General features: G+C 46.0%; 1 protein-coding gene across 13 annotated transcripts in view; it reads right to left on the bottom strand.

The window, feature by feature from the left end:
* Positions 1–15,211, bottom strand: part of SCAI (suppressor of cancer cell invasion) — a 166,576-nt gene that overhangs the window by 121,592 nt on the left and 29,773 nt on the right. For 3 of the 13 annotated variants that reach the window (XM_051837874.2, XM_051837933.2, XM_051837982.2), the window contains exon 3: positions 954–1,008. The exons of the other annotated variants lie outside the window; for them this stretch is intronic. The gene's annotated coding sequence lies outside the window, so the exon portion shown is untranslated. The remainder of the gene's footprint in view (positions 1–953; positions 1,009–15,211) is intronic. 13 annotated transcript variants of the gene reach the window in all.

Here is a 15,211-nt window from a genome sequence, read left to right on the forward strand (position 1 = left end):
CTGCCTGCAATGCTGGCATCCCATATGGGTGCCAGTTCATGTCCCAGCTGCTCTAGTTCTAACCTAGCTCCTTGTTAATGGCCTGGGAGAGCAGCAGCGGATGACCCAAGTACTTGGGCCCCTGCACCCACAAGGGAGACCTGGAAAGAGCTCCTGTCTCTTTAAAACACACACACACACACACACACACACACACACACACATTATTTTATTTAATTGGAAAGGCAAAGTTACAGAGAGGGGGAGAGAATCTTTATACCTCTGGTTCACTCCCCAAATGGTCACAATGGGTAGGATTGAGTCAGACAGAAGCCAGGAGCAAGGAGCTTCTTCTGGGTGAATGCAGGGACCCAAACAGTTGGGCTATCCTCCACTGCTTTCCCAGGCACATCAGCAGCAAGCTGGATTGGAAGTGAAGCAGCTGGAACTCAAACTGGCTGGCGCCTATATGGGATGCCAACATTGCAGGCGGTGGCTTTACCCACTATGCCACAACACAGGCCCATAAACCAACCTTCCTTCCTTCCTTCCTTCCTGCCTTCCTTCCTTCCCTCCTTCCCTTCCTTCCCTTCCTTCCCTTCCTTCCCTTCCTTCCTTCCGTTGTTGTTGCTGTTGTAGTTGTTGTTGTTGTTGTTGTTAATTTGCTGGTCAAGCCACTGTCTGAGACATGAGCTTCAGTCCAGACTGCTCTACCTCCCATCCAGCTTCCTGCTGGAAGGCAGTGGAAAATGGTCCAAGTGCTTGTGCCTGGGTCCCTTCCACTAGAAAGTTCCAGGCTCCCGAATTTGGCCTGGCCCAGTCCAGACTATTGTGGCCATTCTGGGAGTAAACCCATGGATGGAGGATCTCCCTTTCTGTCTTTCTCTCTGTAACTTTACCTTTCAAATAAGTAAAACAAATCTTTAAAAAGAACACACTGCTGTTGAAGACACCCATGTCCTATATCAGAGTACCTGGGTTCAATAGCAGGCTCTGGCTCGTGACTCCAGCTTCGTGCCAAGACAGACCCTGGAAGACAGTGATGAGAATTCAAGTAAATGGGTTCCTGCACCTACATGGGAAACCTGAATTGAATTTCCAGTCCCAACCCTGGCCACTACGAGCACTTTGGAGTAAAATCAGTAGATAAGAGCTCACTTCAGGGCTGGTGCTGTGGCATAGTGGATAAAGTCACTGCCTGCAGTGCTGGCATCCCATATGGACATTGGTTCAAGTCCCAGCTGTTCCACTTCCGATCCATCTTCCTGCTAAGGGAAAGCAGTAGAAGATGGCCCAAGTCCTTGGGCCCTGCACCCATGTGTGAGACTCAGAAGAGGCTCCTGGCTCCTGGCTTCGGATCAGCGCAGCTCCCACCATTGTGGCCAACTGGGGAGCATACCAGCAGATGGAAGACCTTTCCTCTGTCTCTCCTTCTCTCTCTCTCTCTCTTTTTTTAAATGAGCTTACTCCTTCTCTCTCCCTTTCTCTCTATCCCTGTCCCTCTCCCTCTCAAAATAAAATAAAAAAAAAAGGCGCCACGGCTCACTAGGCTAATCCTCCACCTGCAGCGCCGGCACCCCAGGTTCTAGTCCCAGCTGGGACGCTGGATTCTGTCCCGGTTGCCCCTCTTCCAGTCTAGCTGTCTGCTGTGGCCCGGGAAGGCAGTGAAGGATGGCCCAAGTGCTTGGGCCCTGCACCCGCATGGGAGACCAGGAGAAGCACCTGGCTCCTGGCTTTGGATCAGCGTGGTGCGCCGGCCGCAGCGGCCATTAGTGGGTGAACCAACGGAAAAAGAAGACCTTTCTCTCTGTCTCTCTCTCTCACTGTCCACTCTGCCTGTCAAAAAAAAAAAAAAAAAAAAAAAAAACACCTCCAAAATTACCCTAAATATATGTGCCCAATATTGTCTTTGATACAAACATTTTTAGACTATTTCTTTAAAAGTATTTATTTGCAGGGAATTTTGTTGAGATGTGCAGAAGTAATCACAGTTCCTTAAGATTTATTTCTGATACTGCTAGCTATGTTCTTGATGTCATGTAATTGAGAAAAAATAGAGAAAATATACATAAAGACACTCCTCCAAATTAAACTCACCTCAAAGAAATTCCTACAGGATTGTTATGAAAAACAATCATTTTAATAGGACAAAATATCAGATACATCATGGTCATTGATACCTGGGTTTAGGCTCTGGCTATACCTAAACATTTTGGTTTTGGGGTGAATAAAGAACACGGGACAATCACATACCTATTAGTGAGGCAAGTTAAGTTCTAATTTCCACCTATGAATGTGACTAATCTATGTACCTTAGATCAGTGGACTCATATAACATTTGTCCTCTTATGCTTCAGTGTAGGCTTATGTCATTCAGCATGTCTTCCAGATTCATTTATGTTGCAGCATGGATCATAATCTCATGTATTTTTACAGCCCAGTAATATTCTACTGTGTGAATACACTTCATTTCACTGATGTGTTCATCTATCAGTGGACACTGCCATTGTTTCCATCTTCTGGTTATTGTGAATAACGTTGCTCAAACAATGGTATTCAAAGATGCTTGCATCTTTGCTTTCAATTCCTTTGGGTATAAACCCAGAAGCAGAACTGCTGATTTTTTTTTTTTTTTTTGAGGAACCTCTATACTCTAATGCAAGACTGCAAAGCACAGATAACAGCAGGTCCTGCAGGTCCTTGAAAAGCAGCTCTTGTCTCTTGTGTTGATTATTCACAAAGCCTGCATTTACCCCAGAGTTGCCACTTGTAAGTTGTATGTCAGAAATGATCCAGCATTTCACATTCGCAAAGGGAAAATAGTAGCAACAGCAGCACCATTTATGGACTCTTTACCCCATGCCCAAGTCTGAGCTAAGAGCTTTGTATAGATTCTTGCATCAAATCCTCATGACAATTCCACTGGGTCCTACTCTCCCCATTTACAGATGAGCAGACAGGTTAGAGAGGCCACATGACATGTCCATAATCACCAGGCAGACAGTGTCAGCATCCCAACTCAATGTCGTATGTAAGAGTCTGTCTCTGCTGTAATCACCATTCTCTCAGCAATCATTTATTGAAGGTATATGAATGATGTGGCACTGAACAAAAAATAAACTAGTTCTGGCCCAGTGAAAGTTAGCTCTAGTCAGGGGACACAGACAGTACAAATACATAAGGAAATGGTGTGTTGTATGAGAACACAAAGGAGCTACAGTGGAAACAGGTCACAAAAGCCCTCACCGAAATGATGTCTGAGCAAAACCTTGAGGGAGTGACAGAGGCCCCTGATGGAAGCCACACAGATTACTCCAGCCAGAGAGAGCGGCAGTACCCAGGCCCCAGGCCTGCTGCCCGATGTGTCTGCACACCTGCCGGAAAGTCAGGTTCCCCAGGGAACCAGCCACAAACTGATGCAGAGGGGATGCGGGCAGGGCAGTGCTGGGAGAAGCAGCTCACGTAAGGCCACGTGGGGCTGGAAGGACTCCGACATGTAAGCTGAGAGAAATGAAGAGCCACTGGCACATTCTGGACGGAGTGACACGATCTGGATGATGCCTGAACAGGATCACAGCGGCTACTGCGCTGACAGGAAGTCACTTAGGAGGCTATTCTGACCACCCAGCGCGAGTTGGCCTGGTGGCAATGGAGAGGGCGGGGAATGTTTCAATTCTGAATATTTTCTAGAGGTAGTTGTGAGGTTCCCTGATGTACTGGATGCAGAGGATAAGAAAAAGTGAAGAAGGAGTCCAAGGATTTCCTTCTGAGCACCTGGAAGGAAGACACGGCCACTGTCTAAGATGACATGTGTAAGAAAAAGAGGCGAGAGGAGACAGAATATGAACTCGCAGCCACACTTAATTTATTCAGAGAAAACAAACTTGCAGAGGTTGACCAACTGCCAGCGTGCACACAGTCCAAAATAAAATGTGGCTGATGGCCCAAAAAGTGGATGACCAACTGCTGGCACGCACAGACCGAACATGTGGCAGAGGGCCCAGATCCCAGCAAGCTGGGCCTTTTTATATCTGAGGTGGGCTAGGGGTAGGGGGCAGCAAAGGTTAAGCGTCTCCATACTGGTTCTTCAAGTTTGGCCCTCTGGCTTCCAATCCTGGGAAAGAATGCAGTGGGGGGGGGGGGGGGTGAGGGTGGGGAACAATATAGGGTGTGAGACTGAATTGGTCTCTTGAAAGAAGGCAGGGGTAACAAGACCCTAAAATGGCTGAGGTTTATGTTCTTGTTCCATCAATAGGCATCACAGGTCTGGAGGGACTATTAGGATTGCTCCTAATGGATGTTTGGCACTGCAGGTAAGACACCATTTGGGATGCTGCATCCTATTTCAGAGTCCTGGACTTGAGTCCCTGCTCCGCTCCTGATTCCAGCTTCCAGCTAATGTGCACCTCAGGAGGCAGCAAGTGATGGCTCAAGTAGTTAGGTCTCTGTCAGGTGGGCTTGGATTGAGTTGCTGGCTCCCAGTCTCTGCCTGGTCCAAGACCTGGGTGGCGTGGCATTTGGGGAGTGAACCAGTGGATGGGAGATTCATTCCCTCCCTCTTTTTCAAATAAATTACATAAATAAAAACTTTTTAAAAAGGAGTTCTTCCTCAAGTGGGCTACATTTAAGAAGTTGTTACAGGCCAGCACTGTGGTATACTAGGCTGAGCCTGCACCTGCCGTGCCAGCATCCCATATGGGCGGTGGTTCTTGTCCTGGCTGCTCCTCTTATGATCCAGATCTCTGCTAATGGCCCAAGTGCTTGGGCACCTGTACCTGTGCAGAGACCTGGAGGAAGCTCCTGGCTCCTGGCTTCAGATTGACTCAGCTCCAGCTGTTGTGGTCATTTGGGGAGTGAACTAGCAGATGGAAGACCTTTCTATCTCTCTCCTCTCTCTCTGTAGCTCTCTCAAATAAATAAATAAATAAAACTTTAAAAAAGGAAATTATTGGAACTCTAAGTAAAAATGTAAAAAAAAAAGGAGTTGGAATTTGAGTCTAGAGTTTAGGGGAAAAGTGTGGGTTGCAGTTCCAAATTTGGGAGATGGCAGCCTATTGTAAGTATTGCCTGCTAATACTGATCTTTAAACACACTAAGTGCTGGGGCAGGCATTCAGCTTGGCTGTCAAGACAGCCACAGCCCACACTGGAGTACCTGCGTCTGATTCTCCAGATCCAGACTCCAGGTCCCCTCCATTGCAGACCCTGGGAGGCAGCAGTGATGGCTCAAGTAATTGGGCTTCTAACACCCATGCAGAAAACATGAAGTACATTCCTGGCTTCCAACTTCCATCTGGCCTGGGTGTTTTGGTAGTGAAACAGCTGATGGAAGTCTCTCTCTCTCTCTCTCTCTCTCTCTCTCTCTCTGCCCCTCAGCATCAAAACGGAATCCACCTAAGTACAGGATTATAAATAAATTTATATTAGAAATAAATTTGATAAAATTAACTAAAAGTTTAAGGTCATGATTTAGGATCAACCAAATGTGCCCGACACTAGAGATTACAAGGATGAACACACAGAAGAAGACAGCCCAGAGATTCCAGTGCAGCCTTTCCTAAATGCATTCCTCAGTGTTAACAGTTGTTAAGAGAGGAGGGGGGGAGTCAGCTAAACAGCTTGTGTTTTCCCCTGCAGATTTTTTTAGACTTTAACAAATTATTCTGAAGTGTGACTTTTGAAGAAGAGATATATCCAGCTGTTATTCAAACTTGTTGGCTGTTTTTGAAGAGTATGTTGCAAATGTTCTTGTCTAGGGTGAGGATCTCAACCACAACACTTCCAAAGTCTGGGGCCATCTGGGAGGCGGAGCCACGCACTGTAGGATGTTGAACAGCACCTGGAACTCTACACACCAGATGCCAGGAGGACAACCTCACCTTGTGACCCGCAAAAATCTCCAGACATTGCTCAATGTCCTAGGGGGTGAGGGGTGGCAGGGAGAGACCCCGGCAGATAATCAGTGATCTAAAATTGTAATAGTATGTTCCCTTGGGGCCAATGCTGTGGCATAGAGGGTTAAGCCACTGCCTGTAACCCCAATATCCCATATAAGCACCAGTTTGAGTCTCGGCTGCTCCACTCCAAGCCAGAGCCCTGATAATGCACTTGGGAAAAGCAGCAGAGTACCTGGGCTCCTGCAACACACATAGGAGTCGGGGATGGAGTTCCAGGCTCCTGGCTTTGGTCTGGCACAGCCCAGCTGTTATAGCCATTTGAGAAGTGAACCAGTGGATAACAGATATATGTTTGTCTCTGTCTCTCTCTAACTTTGCCTTTCAAATAAATAAAATTTTTTAAATGTTCCTATAGAAAAAGAATGGAAGGATATTCTTTTTTTTTTTTTTAAGATTTATTTATTTATTTGAAAGGCAGAGAATTACAGAGAGGTAGAGGCAGAAAGAGAGAGAGAGAGACTGACTCCCATCCACTGGTTCACTCCCCAAATGGCCGTGATGGCCAGAGCTGAGCCAATTCAGAACCAGGAGCCAGGAGCTTCTTCCGGGTCTCCCACTTGGGTGCAGGGGCCCAAGGACCTAGACCATCCTCTATCGCTTTCCCAAGCCATACCAGAGAGCTGGATTGGAAGTGGAGCAGCAAGAACTCTAACTGGAGCCCATAAGGGATGCCAGTGCTGCAGGTGGTGGCTATTTTTATTTAATTGGCAACAGAAAAATCTAGTCGATCCACACGGATTACCTCAATGAAACCCATTTTCCCGACTTAAACCAAGGCCATTAAACAAGAATGTCCTCACTTTCCCCTCTAGCCCCAAACTTACCTCCCCTCATTCCTCCTCTTCCAGGAAAGAGCCGTGCACCGACAACGTTCCCGCAGGGCTCAGAGCACACCTGCCTCTCAATTATTCACCTCCCACTAGGTTTGCTCTCTCCCTCAAGCTCCACACATGCTAAGGTTTTCACTTTCCCAACTAGAACAGGTGGAACCGCTTCCTCTTCCCCCTTTCTCTCCATTTCTATATGATGGCTGTGGTTTGAACGTGTCTCCCGAAAAGCGTGTGTGGGAAATGTGACCCCTGTGCCAGGAGGCGGTGAGATGGGGAGGCCTCCCCCACCCATGAACAATGCACAGCATTAAACGTTCTCTCTTGCCTCTCTCTCCTGCCCTTGGAGCCTCTCACCACGCAATGACACAGCAAGAGATCCTTGCCTGAAACAGGGCCCTGCACTGAGATGGCAAAAGAATGAGCCAACAAAGTTCTGTTCCTCATTAACTGTAACCATAATAGAGGCTTCTTCTCTTCCCTTCTTTTCATATTCTGACTTGTTAGAACCTGTTAGCCATGGAGGCCTCAACCCCGAAAGGGGATGAAACTGGGCGTGGATGGATAATCCAAAGGCTAGTGGAATGTTTACTGCTTGGAAAAGCCCTGCACCTGGGACATTTCAGACTGCTAGGGGTACACGTCCCCCACACCTTCGCAGGGCCCATGCGGCACCCTGCACCTCCCCCAACAAACAGCATAAGCCGGGACTCTGCCTGCTGCCCAAATGGTAGGAGGCCTGGCTTCAAACCCCTGCCCTCTGTCCAGGCAGGCTGAACCCCTACTCCGTCCTGTATCCCCTAAAATATTGCCTTTTCTACTTTATCTGGCCACCTCCTCACCTTCTTCGAACTCTAAAATCCTAAAACAAAAACCAACCACTGACACTGTGAAATGCATGTGATGGTGATGTGACTAATAATGTTTGCATAAGAATTTTCAGAGGAGCCACCCCACCCCCCACCCCCGCAACGCTAGAATCCTACATGGACTCTGGGTTGAGTTCCAGATGCTCCACTTCCTATACAGCGCCCTGTTAATGTGCCTGGGAAAGCAGTGGAAGATGGACCAAGTGCTTGGGACCCTGCTCTTGGCTCCTGGCTTTGGCTGGCCCAGCCCTGGCCATTGCAGCCATCTGGGCACTGAACCAGCAGATGGAAGATCTCTCTCTCTGTAATTCTAACTTTCAAAATAAAATAAAAAAATTAAAAAAAAAAAAGAAGAATTTTTGGAGCCCACTGAAAGGAGATGACTGGAATGGCAGACCCTGCTCCCAGCTAAGGAGGAAGCCTCTACCTCACTGATGTTAATCTGCCACCTGATTGCCACCTAGATTTCCCGGACCAGGACCATCAGAACAAAGCCTGAAAATCTGCCTGATTATCAGTTGACTGAACTCACTGGTTTTTGTTTTGTTTTGTTTGTTTTAAGATTTATTTATTTATTTGATCTGCTGGTTCACTCCCCAAATGGCCACAGCGGCAGGAGATGCACCGATCCGAAGCCAGGAGCCAGGAGCTTGTTCCATGTCTCCTACATGGGTGCAGGGGCCCAAGGACTTGAGCCATCTTCTACTGCTTTCCCAGGCCATAGCAGAGAGCTGGATCAGAAGAGGAGCAGCCGGGACTCGAACCGGTGCCCATATGGGATGCCGGCACTGTAAGTGGCAGCTTTACCCGCTGCGCTATAGCACCAGCCCCTGAACTCATTGGTTTTTTTTTGTTGCTGTTGTTGTTCTAACTCCCCCTGCAGCTACCCTTTTTCCTTTAGAAATCCTTTTTGCTGGCTTGTTTAGCAGAAGGAGCACATTTTGGACCCAGAGATGTCTCTCTGGCCAATACTGCCGGCTTTCTGAGGTCAGCCCTTCACTCTTACCAACTCTTGTCTCTGGAGAGTTGGCTGTCCAGCGTGGAGCAGCAAGAGCCTGAACAACTGTCTGCTAACAAAATTACCCAGTCTCAGTGGCTCCGCTGCAAAAGAGCTAAATTTTCACAGGAATCACCTTAAACTCACAGCCTCCATCTCGCCTCACACTTATCTCTCTACCTAATAAAATCCAGGTCCACAGCCAAAGATCGAGACTCACACCTGCTCAGAGGACTGGTCTTCCCCAGGTCCTTCCACTACCTGGCACCAACTAGTGCTGGAAATATTCTTGAATGAACTTCTGAAGAAAATATTTGACCAAATATGCAACCTACGCCTGAATCCCTTGACGTTACTCTCCCAGACCTCTGGCCTCAGTGATGGCTTTCCCTCAGTCTGTCTCTCTCTCTCTCTCTCTGCTTCTGTATCCACTAAACACAGGCAGTCCTCCGGGAGGATTTTCACTCCTCTTCTAAATGATTTCCATGACTCCAAGTACCCCCAGGAGTAATCTGTTTACCTCTGACTTCATATTATAGTTTGAGTTAAGATTTTTTTTTTAGGAGCCAGGTGGCAGATTTTTACTACAAGGAACCAGAAGTAATGTGAACATCAACAACTGACAACCACCACTGCCAAAAAAAGGTGTCTTCTACATGCCAGGCACAGAAAAACACATTTTATAATTACTAATTCAATTTACTCCTCAAAACCCTATCAAATAGGCCTGGGTATTCCAACCCCATAAATGAGGCTACACTTTCAGCAAGGTTAAGTAGCTTTCTTATGTAACTAGTAAACTATAAAGTAGGAGTAGAACTAGACTTGACGTCAAAACCAATTTTCCTAATCAACTTATACTATTTCATTTATGTCTCAATTTTTCCTCAAAATTCAATTCTCTTAGATCTTCCTGAATTTTACAAACTTAAAAGGCAATTTAAGGTCAACATTGTAAACTGTACAATCCTGGTTTCAGTTTTAAGAAAAGCACTATTTTTCTAAGAGCCTTAGTGCTAAATGGAAGTCAGTGCTATATAGTCCATCTCCGAGCCTGCAGGCAGAATTATATCTAACCCATTCCAGACAGATGGGGATCTTCTATTTTTAATGATATCTAGGAAAAGAGATTCTTGCCTACTAAATTTAGACAGTGAGCCAAAGGAAGGAAGTGTATCTAATTTTATGCTCCATATAGCTACACCTCCACACATACTTGGCAATATGTATCCTAACAGAATTATTACCAGGGGAAATTACACTAAAAAACTACAATCCAAAGGATTCAAGTAGACTCTTTACATTGATAAGACAATAAAATTATTCTAGTCCAAAGCATAATGGAGTTGGCATCATAACAAGTCTCTTTTTTAAGATTTTTTATTTCTTTAAAAGGCAGAGTTACAGGAGAGACAAGGAGAGAGGAAAGAGAGAGATAGATATCTTCCATCTGTTGTTTCACTCCCTGGACATCCACAATGGCCAGGGATGAGCCAGGCCAAATGTAGGGAGCTTCATCCAGGTCTCCTACGTTAAGTTCAGGGGTCCAAGTACCTGGGACTTCTGTTACTTTCCCATACACATTAGCAAGGAGTTAGATCAGAAGTAGAGCAGCCAGGACATGAATCACCACTCATGGGGATGCCTGCATCATTGCATGTGGCAGCTTAGCTGGCTATGCCACAACGCTGGCCCCATAACAAACCTTCCTACTGTATTAAAATCTGCCAGAAGTCACTGGGAGAATGACAAGGAGAGTCCAGTATGACCCATGCATGTTACATGTCTAACTAGTTTTAAAAAGTTAACTTTTTATTTATGTACATATATTTTTAGCAGTAAGAATGCTAGCAAAGTTTAACAAAGAGGATACACACCTGACAGGCCAGGTGGGCATTTCGGCAAAGAATCGCGAGCCCAGTCTGCTTACAGCTCGAGGCAGGGGCCACATTTCTTCTCCCACTCCCTCTCCTGGGATACTGCTGGGTGCAGGGCTTTCTGGGCATGGACTTTGTGAAACTCCCCCCAGGACTTTCTGATCACAGCGTTGCTGGACCTAACAGCCCTCCTGGCACAGAGCAGTCTTGGTTCCACTAAGCTGGCCCCCAGGCAGGATCCAGATCTTAACAGAGCAGGGGCATAACTGCATCTCCAGTTAGCAACACTTTCAGTTTACAGTTACGTCTCTGCCATAATTTCTCCTTAGCACTAGCCTTTAAAATTCAAACACTTCATAACCCCCAAAAGACTCCATTCAGATTCTCCCTGTCAGGACATCTTTGCTGGTTCTCAATATGTTAAAGGAAAACCAAGCAAAACAAAAAAATTCACAAACACTGTAAAATGCAGACATTTCTGTTGCTGTGTTTCACTGAAACACTATCTCTATGCACTATTAGAGCAAAAAGTTAAAATCAATTTAAGATAAATTTCTTGAAGAAGTTACTGGCTAGAGCTGACACCAAAGTTTAAATGGACTTAATTCATATACTTTCCCAAAGTAACCATGTGAAGAAGGGCTGCAGGATCTGGTGCTGTGGCGTAGAGGGAAGTGAGTGGTTAGCCTCCCGGTTAAGATGCCAGCCCCCACTGTGGCACAGCAGGTAAAGCCGCTGCCTGCAGTGGCTTTACCATCCCACATGGGCGCCAGTTCAAGTCCCAGCTGCACTACTTCCGATCCGGCTCTCTGCTATAGCCTGGGAAAGCAGTGGAAGATGGCCCAAGTGCTTGAGCCCCTGCACCACATGGGAGACCTGGAAGAAGCTCCTGGTCCCTGGCTTCGGATCAACACAGCTCCTGCAGTTGTGGCCAATTGTAGAGTGAACCACGGATGGAAGACCTCTCTCTCTCTCTCTCTCTCTGTGTGTGTGTGTGTGTGTGTAACTCTAACTTTCAAATAAATAAATAAATCTCTAAAAAAAGAGAGAAAGTCATTAACATATATATTTAAAAAAGAAAAAGAAAAAAAGGAGGGCTGCAGTGTTCTTTCACATAACATAAACCCCGGGTCAAATCATACTCTAAAATCAAGTTCATCGCCTTTTTAATGATTAAATGAAATTGCAAAGCAAATTACCACATAAGCAAAACTTTTGACCTCCATTATCACATTAAAATCTGGCACAGTCTAGCAATAAACCCAAGTTGATAAAGCTAGGGAAATGCCTGCATTAAATTAGCAGGGCAGTATTTGTACAACTACGAAAACCCCAGTCACAGTTAAACCATCTCTTAAAAAAAAATTATTTCATCATAAATAGCAAATGCCAAAGAATGAAAATATTGACATGACCCAAAAAGGCAAAACCACCAAATACTTTTTTCGAAAATAATTCATGTTGTTTACCAAAAGATAGCATCTATTTCAAAAAAAAAAGATTTATTTATTTATTTATTTGAAAGTCAGAGTTACACAAAGAGAGAAGGAGAGCAGAGAGAGAGAGGTCTTCCATCCGCTGGTTCACTCCCCAATTGGCCACAATGGCCGGAACTGCGCCAATCCGAAACCAGGAGCCAGGAGCTTCTTCTGGAGCTCCCACATGGGTGCAGGGGCCCAAGGACTTGGGCCATCTTCTATTGCTTTCCCAGGCCACAGCAGAGAGCAGGATCGGAAGTGGAGTGGCCGGGACTTGAACCATTGCCCATATGGGATGCTGGCACTGCAGGCAGCATCTTTACCCACTATGCCACAGCGCCCACCCCAACAGCATATATTTCTAATGTAAGCATAATAATGAGGTAGGAAATTTGTGGCCAAATGGTACTTTCCCCAATCTGTTGTTTAGTGAATGATCTGATCTGACAATGAATTGGAATCAAGGGACAAGTTTTGGGGCTGGCATTGTGGATGGAACAGCGGATTAAGCACTGCTTAGGATACCTGCACCTCACACCAATCTCTGCCACTCCACTTCTGATCAGCTTCTTGTTAATGTGCAGGGGGGGGGGCCTCCAATTGTAAAGGAAACAAAGTTGCTAAGCCTTAGCTCCACAAGACCGCTAAGCAAGTTTGCCACACTTTCGCATCCCAGTGATTCAGCGTTTCCAACAATCCAAGATGGCCCCCGGGGAAGGTACCTAGCCTGACAGGAGACTTCCGTATTTGTGAACAGTATGTGTCCTCGGCTGTGATAGGCCCTTGAGGGCATGCCCAGCTCGTGTCCTGCCTTACCTTTCAGCTGGTTGGCTCGGTTCCCTTGTGCCCTGGACAGCCCCCTTTCTGTGTCTATAAAAGCTCTTCCCATCCCAATAAAGTCAAGAACCCGGCTGCGCCCTGGGCGTTGACTGATCTCCCGGCTCTGGTGTGGTTCCTTTGCCACCGACACTCATCATCCCACTCGACCCCTGAGCTCCCCAGGCTGGCCCTGAGGAGCTCTATCGGACCTGCTGCCCCGTGACGAGCAGCATGCCTGGGAAAGCAGTGGACAATGGCACAAGTACTTGAGCCCTGGCCACCTATGTGGGAGACCAGGATGGAGTTCCTGGCTCATGGCTTTGGCCTGTCCAAGATCAAACTGTTACAGTCATTTAGGGAATGAACCAGCAGATCGGGTGCTATCTCTCCCTCTCTATAACTCTGCCTTTCACAGAAATAAATAAATCTTTAAAAGGGGAGGGGAGGTTTTCTTTTGTCATAATCTAACTTGATAATCATTATTTTAAGCCACCTAAGTGAAAACCTGTTATAAGCATAAAGTATGCCAAGGATATGTTCCAAGACCCCCCAACAGATGTGGAAAACCACAATGGTACCATATGAGTCCCAGCTGCTCCACTTCTAATCCAGCTCTCTGCTAATGGGCCTAGGAAAACAGCAAAAGATAGCCCAAGTTCTTGGGCCCCTGCCACCTACAAGGGAGACCTGAATGGAGTTTCAGGCTTCAGGCTTTGGCCTGACCCAGTGTCTGGCTGTTGTAGCTATTTGGAAAGCAAAACAGAGATAGAAAATCTTTCTCTCTCTTTGTCTCTCTCTTTCTCTCTCTAACTCTGCCTTAATAAATCTTTAATAAATCTAAAATTCTAAAATCTAAAATAAATCTTTAAAAAATTGCTAGCATAAATACTCTTTTTTTTTTTTTTAAAGCTCTAATGGCCCTAATGGCCAGAGCTGGACCAGTGCGAAGCCATGAGCCAGGAATCCATCCAGGTGGGTGCAGGGACCCAAGGACTTGGGCCATCTTCTGTTGCTTTCTCAGGCTTATTAGCGGGGAGCTGGACCAAAGCAGAGCAGCTGAGACTCAAAGTGGCACCCACATGGGATGCTGGCATTGCAGCATCAATACTCTTATACTTTGGGACTCTTTTCAAGTTACTTGAACACAGGCACTATGAGATCCTGACAGTGGATCTGATACCTTAGTTGGTCTCCAAGTGACTAACGGGCAGCATACACAACATGGATAAGCTGTAAAAATGGGAGGCTCACATCCAGGCAGGGCAGAGCAGGATGGCAAAAGACTTCGTCAGGCTACTCAGAATGGTACACAATTTAAAACTTATGAATAGCTTGCTTCTAGAAGGTTCCATTGAATATCTTCATACTATAACTGATCACAGGTAACTGAAACTACAAATGGTGGGTAAGTAGGACAGGGACAGGACAGGAACAACTGTGTTTTAAACTAACAAACATCTTAAAATTTATATCAAAATGGCCAAATTCAAAAAAATTGAAGAACAAAAATGCTTCCTTTTGTTTGGCTATGCAGTAGCAACTTTATAACACCAGTCTCCCCAGTGTCTGCCAGAGGCTTGGTTAACTTTTCTCTCAGCTGTTTCTCTGTCCTCCTCTGATCTGGGGGCAATTAGCTGCTATGATTCCAACTCACATTTTATCACAAAACAAGCTTTTATTACACATTAAAGTAAGCCATCTTAAACACTTAGGGTTTTTTTTTAATAACAGCTTAATTAAGATATAATTCACATACCAAAAAGCTCACCTCTTTATAATTTATGATTCTGTGAACGTCAAGGAACACTCAGGACAGAAGAGGAGAGTGTGTGTCACCGATGCAGAAGCAGCTCAGTAACCTAAATGCTTTAACAACAGCATCCTCTCAATTCTGAGAACCTCAATCAGCCACCTTCATTTAACGTAAAGTGTCAACAATACTTTATTTCTGAATAATCATCTTCCAAGGCACTTGACGGTTTTTACTCTGGACTGCAGGCAGAGAACACACTCATTTCTTAAAACCTAATTTATTTTCATTTATTTGAGAGGTAGAGTAAGAGAGAGAGAGAGGTCTTCCATCTGGTGATTCACACCCTAAATGTCCACAACAGATGGAGCAGGGCCAGGAGAAAGCCAGGAGCCCAGAACTCCACCCGGGTCTCCCTCGTGTGTGGCGGGGACCCACGCCCTCGAGCCAGCACCTGCTGCCTCCAAGGGTGCACGTGAACTGGCAGCTGGACTGGAGCAGAGGCAGAGCTCAAGTCCAGGGACTGCAGTACGGGACTCAGGCGCCCCAGGCAGCAGCTTAACTGCTGCATCATAGGGCCCGCCTCCAACACACCCACTTTCAGAAGTCACCCTGTGGTGAGAAGACCTAGGCCATCCAACGCCTTTAAAATAAACAAA

Source organism: Oryctolagus cuniculus, chromosome 1 (assembly GCF_964237555.1).
Source record: "Oryctolagus cuniculus chromosome 1, mOryCun1.1, whole genome shotgun sequence".
Classification (NCBI taxonomy): Eukaryota; Metazoa; Chordata; class Mammalia; order Lagomorpha; family Leporidae; genus Oryctolagus; species Oryctolagus cuniculus.